Source organism: Prinia subflava, chromosome 4 (genome assembly GCF_021018805.1).
Source record: "Prinia subflava isolate CZ2003 ecotype Zambia chromosome 4, Cam_Psub_1.2, whole genome shotgun sequence".
NCBI classification, from domain to species: Eukaryota; Metazoa; Chordata; class Aves; order Passeriformes; family Cisticolidae; genus Prinia; species Prinia subflava.
Window position 1 is genome coordinate 3,622,026 of NC_086250.1, and position 6,000 is coordinate 3,628,025.

Sequence of the window (6,000 nt, forward strand, 5' to 3'; positions counted from 1 at the left end):
CACAGCAGGCTCAGATTAAAAAGGGAGGGTTTCACATTGGATTAAGGGAAATCCTACCTGCCACAAGGACAATCAAACAGCCTGACAGATTGCCCATCCTCACAGACTGGACAGGGACATGGCCAGGGACATGAATTCCAAAATTGAGGGAATTTGGACCATTGAGGGGTTGTGATCAGTGTCACAAAGTCCAGAGGAGCTCCAGTCACCAGTTGTGTCCCCCAGTTATCAGTAATGAGGACAATGTTGTCTAATATCCTCAATCACAACCTGGATGACAGGACAGAGTTTCTCACTGTCTGTATCTTACCCTTATTTGAGGATAAACTTAGATGAATGTCCTTTTAAGTCCATTCCCACTTCATTTAAAAACAAAAAAGCCACTCAAAAACCATCTTTAAAAGATCTTGGAAGTTCTTTATGGTACTGTTGTTGCAAGATGTCAGCCATGTGAGAAGGTGCTGAGCACTCCAAAATCCATCAGCCAGAGCAGGCAATTCATAACACACTGTGTGATTTTGCTTATATTCTGTAATGGGCTTGTACTCTTCTAAAACTGTCCCAGAGAATTTGCAAGCAGAGTATAATTAGAGTTATTCATTAGTGTGTTGTAGTGTGTCATTCTAGTGAGAACACTCCAGTGACTCTGAGTAGAACCGCCCTTGGAAAAATGGCACTTACACTCCTGAGCTTTTTAATAAGCCTCTGACACTGAAACTGTGATTTGCCTTAAAATTTTATGGTCAGTTTTTATAATTAAGTGCATCATATTTTCATTTAATGCTACTTAATGTTTTACCAAGAGCAGTTCCATCCGAATGAGGTGCTCACAGTCTGAGTGTTCAGGCACAGAGCTCTACTGCAGATAAAAATGGTAAAAAGTAGATTTTTTGGTTATGTTCTGCATATAGATAAAAACCAGAGATTCTGAAGTGATTTTTATAATTCAAATTCCTACTAAAATTATATTATTTATGTTTTTGAACTTTTCTCTGTCTGGGCAATGGAAACAGTTACAGTTGAGTATGGCCAATGTTATTTTCAGGTTCTCACTAAGGGTTTTGTTTTGCTTGGTGCAGCAGATAATGCAAAGAGTTCAGGGCTAGAATCACTAATTTAGAGGTATTGCCATTAGAAATAAAACAAAAGGCATGGAATATTTTTCTTGGTCTCAAACCTAGTAGGAGCTGGCCCAACTCAAGTTTGTCTTGATTGTACCACACTAAAAGTCTGTCTGGCAAGGACCTGTAGGAGACCTTGCAGCTTTCTGGCTTATAAACAAAAAGAAAAATACAACATATTCACAGAATGCTTTTGGGTTTGGGTTGTATTTAGTTAGTTTTGTTTAGGGTTTTTGGATGTTGTTTTTGTTTCTGTGTTTTTTGGTTTTTGTGGGTTTTTTTCTTGAGGGCAATGTGTAAATTTATTACTGACAGTCTTTGGACTTTCTTTGGCTGTGGGAAGTTCCTACAGGCAGGCTCTTATGAGAAATTTATAAACGATTTTATTTTCATGCACACAGTGAGGATAATGGTAGTACAAAAAAAATAAAAATCCAAGGTAGCTGTAGGATTCTGGAATTCAGGAATAGAAACAAACCCCAGGTATATAACACTGCAGAGCATATTGTAGAGGCACTAATGGGGATCATGACTGTGAGGAAAAAATACCTCGGGGTTTAACATCTGAATCTTGAATTGTTTTAGATGTTTTGTGTGCCTGCAGCTGCTGACTGCTGCTGAAAGAAGCAGGAGGGAAAAGAAGAATAGAAACACGTGTTCATCAGCAGGTATTTTCATGTAAATACCCCGTTGCAGACAGTTTATTTCAGAATTAATTCATTGGAATTTTAATTAGCTGAGGTTCTATATGAAGCTCTAATTAGTGTATAGGAAACTGCAAGTGCTCAGAACACACTTATATAGTGATGACAACTCGGTGTGTGGGGTGGGAAGAGTCTCTGTTTCCAAGAGAGCTAAACAAATTGGAAAAGATGCACTGAAAGCCAGGGACCAAGCAGATTGTTACTGAATGGATTTGCAAAAGCAGAGAAGGCAGCCAGGGGAAAAGACATCCATTTTAGCATGTTCTGCTGGGGACAGCCCTTTGTGGTAAGAATGCTGCAGTGAAGGTAATGAATTTTGGATTTGAAACTCTCGTATGGCTGGATTATGTCTTTGCTTATCTTTTTGTTCTATTTCCCTTTGGAGGCCTGCTGGTGTCTCAGAATCAATTGTTGCCCAGAGGGCAATGAAATAGGAGAATTTTAATGGTCCTGCACCTTGAGGATTTGCATTACAATGTTGCTGCTCCATTTAAAGGGCTCAAATATTGTCAGTGTAAAAGTCCTGAGTATGGTGAGTCAAGAGTGTTTTGAGTGTGGAGCTATCACAATTTATAAAATGCAGCCTTAGTCAGGGGGCTGTGCTTACCTTCTAGATATGGTTGAGAATCAGAGGTTTTCCACTTTATTATGAAACTGGTTCCATCAGAGACAGAGTAGGTTTTGTTTTCTATCATATCCTTGGCTTGATTTATTTAAAAAAAAAAAAAACAAAATCACAAACCCTTCTGTTAGTTGAGCTGAAAACAAATGGATGTAGGTCTCCAGTGATCTGAGCTGGGTCAATAGGGATATTTTCTGCCTGTCTAAATCATAGTGAGATTTTTTTTTATGTTCACTTTGTGTGTCATAAGACTATCATTTATAAGATAAGAGCCTCATCCTGTTCCTGCTGAAGTCAATGGGTGTTTTTGCAATTGCTTTTCAACAGTAGTAGGATTGATGACTGGAACTGAGCAGCTGCTGAAAGGTTAGTTTTAAAGCAGAATTGTGGTCAGAAAAGCAAAGTGACCCTGTCAAGCTGACATGCTGAGAGCACTACATTTATTTTTTCTCAGTGACATCTAGACCAAATCTGCTCAGTTTACAAGTCAAACATTTTTTATTGACTTCCAGAACTGCAAAGTCAGCCTCAGCCTGGAGAATCAAAATTGTTACTTCTGCTTCAGTCTGCAGAAAGATTCAGGATTTAGAGCTTGGTTGACATGGCACTGATGCATGCCTGCCTTCCTAAGCCTGTTCTAGCTCTGGAGGGTGAAAGCTGCTACAGGAAAAATGGATTTGTTAGGGCAGCAATCAGACATGGCTTGCAGAGATAAGGAGATATACTGAGGGAGTAAGTGCCATTTTTACATCTGGCTTCTAGCTGTACCTACACTTAAATCCTTAACCTCATCCATGATAAGGATTTAATGTTTTCACATTGTTTTGCTGTGGGGCTACAGCCTAAACTGTTTCATTGCAAAATATATTCTCCAGAAGTGCTTGTTTTTTGTGATAAAGCTCATTTCAAGGTCAGTTTAAAACTTCAGAAGCTGAATCTGGAGGAGGTGGCTCCTTCCAGATCATGCAATTCCTTGTTTACTCTGAAGGGTTCACCAAGGAATATGGACTGGAGAGGTAATTCAGTTTATTATTTGAGAGATCTTAATATTATAATTGCAGGTGGGGCTTCAGCAGGTGCCACCTTGTGCAATCTGTGATTTGATCTGGTCCTGACCTCAGAACCTTGGTGTGGCTCCCTGATTTCTGCCATGCCTTATACCACATGGCATATATACTGTGCTGGATAACGCTTGGTTTCAGTCTGCTCTCTGAAACTGCAGCTGTTTTTAATGGCAGCCAAGTGCTAATGACTCTTCTGTAAGTGTGAGCATGCCCTACTCTCCTTGAACTCGAGTGAAGTCCTTGGATGCGACAAAAACTCACAGATTCTTACTGCTGGAGATTTTTCTCATGCCTTCCCTAGGCTTGGGGGGAGTTTTATCCCTCAAATTCAATGAAAGGTCACAAAAATATTGCTGTTTGCTTTCATCTCTAGAGTTCTTCCTTTCTTCTATTTGCAGAACTGTTTGGTGAGTTTGTTAATCTGCAGGTGAGACTTTTTTTTTTTTTGAAAGGAGAGTCTGATTAGATAGGGGAGGAGCTCCTTGTCGATCTCTTCCTTCATCCCTTGTCTCTGATAAGCCTTGGAAGATTGCTCCTCCCCAGAGAATGGCTGAGCATGCACAGGTGAGGAAAGTTTTACTGGGATGCTGGAGAGGGCAAAGAATGGGATGGAGGATGTGAGAGGCAGGTAGAAGGCTGAAGAATAAGAAGCTGGAGTATGAAAATTCTGTGCAAAGGAGCTGCTGCTCTGTCTTGGAGTTGGCAGAAATTGTGAAGATCTGGAGGCTTGTTCCAGCCAGCACTTCTGCATGATAAAGGATTATGGAAAAGTTTCAGCCCTCAGGAACACCACTCTAGGATTGCAGGTTGGTTTCAAACCTTTCTGTCTAGTGCCTTGCCCAGTAAATCTGAAATTACTTTTTTTCAGGCTTTTATTTTTTGCCTTTTTTGGTTTTCTTAATATTCTTTTTTTTTTTTTTTTTTTTTTTTTTTTGTACCTTCAAGTGTCTGTGTTAGGAATTGGAAGTGTTTGGTTCAGTACCTGCTTTTTAAAAAAGTTAAGTAATTTGCTGCTGCTTTTTAAGTTATGTAGGATGTGATAATCATTCACATGGATCCAGCTTTCCCTTCCTCTTGAACTGTATAGGTTCTTCAGGAACTGTGATCTTTTTCCAGTTATGTAAAAAAGCCTGAGTGGAAACATAAAGTAAAACTGAACTGTGTGTGCATAGACATCAATGTATTGAATCAAAAAAATATTACTATTTTGCTGTGTGTGAATAGCTCAGATTTCTTGGTACGCGCAATTAAACTTATTTTCTGGAAAAGTCTGGGTTTAAAAAAAAAAAAAACAAAACAAAAACAACCCAGCAGGGAAAACTAAATCCTATCCCATCCCCCACTTGGGAAAACAAACATCCCAACCCCCTGGAATGTGTGGAAGCACTCAAGTTAATGACATAGGAACCTCAGCCCTGCCTCCATGCCCTTGCAGTAGCAGAAAATCCAATGATTGCTCTTTTTGCCCAAAGAAGCCCAGAGTCTTTCAGAAAACAGCTCGTGATTCAGAGGTAGCCTGCTAGCAGAGGCTGCTTATTGACTCAGACCTTGTCCTGTGTGCTCTTACAGCAGTGCACAAGCCATGAGAAGCTCTTTTACGTAATCAGAAAATTTAAAAAAAATGTTTGAAGTTGTTCTGGAGAAGGCCTTCTTTGAGCAATTCATGATGACTCATCCCCTTGACTGTGCTGTTAATCCAACTGTGTTTGCCTCCAAGTTCTTCTGAATAGGTGCCATGAGGACAGCACGGGCTCATGAGCTTCTTGCTAAAATCATTTATGAGCAGGGACATGACTTTGGTAAAGCTGAGGTAACATCATAGTTTAGGAGTGAGAACAGACACCCTCAAATTTCTCCTAAGGAAGAGAATTAAACCTAAGAAGCCAGTGCTGTTTTGCTTTTCCATGGATGTCATATCTCTCTTCCTTTCTTGTAATACATAAGTGTGCAGAGATTGGACTTGTGATTGTGGTGTTGCTCATGTGAGAAATGCACAGAAATTTATTTATTTATTGTATTTTATTGTATTTATTTCCAGTTTGTGCATCATGATAGTAATATGCTTTTTTTATCCACTAAAAAAAATGAGTTTACCCAAATTGTATTTTACACCTTCTTTTATGTGTTGTATCCCTTTCAAACTCAGGTAAATACCATTAATATACTAGAGTTTTGGAGGATGTGGATGAAAATAACTCTATGGACAAACACTTTATAAATCAGTAGGAAGTCTCCCACTTTCTTACTAGAAAAATATACAAACCACAACTTGCTTGAAGTCAAATGATATTTTTTCTCTTGCTCTCTGTGTTGTCAGAGTGGCCTCCATGTCTCCCAAGTTCAATTGGATTTGCAGTTGCTCAGTATCAGTGCTGTGAGAGCTTTTGTAATTTTGGGGCATTCAGAATCAGAAAGTGTCCCTTGGTTTGCACAGCCTCATCTTTATTTAGTTTATAAGTGGTGCCATAGTCCCGTTGATTTGGTGATGT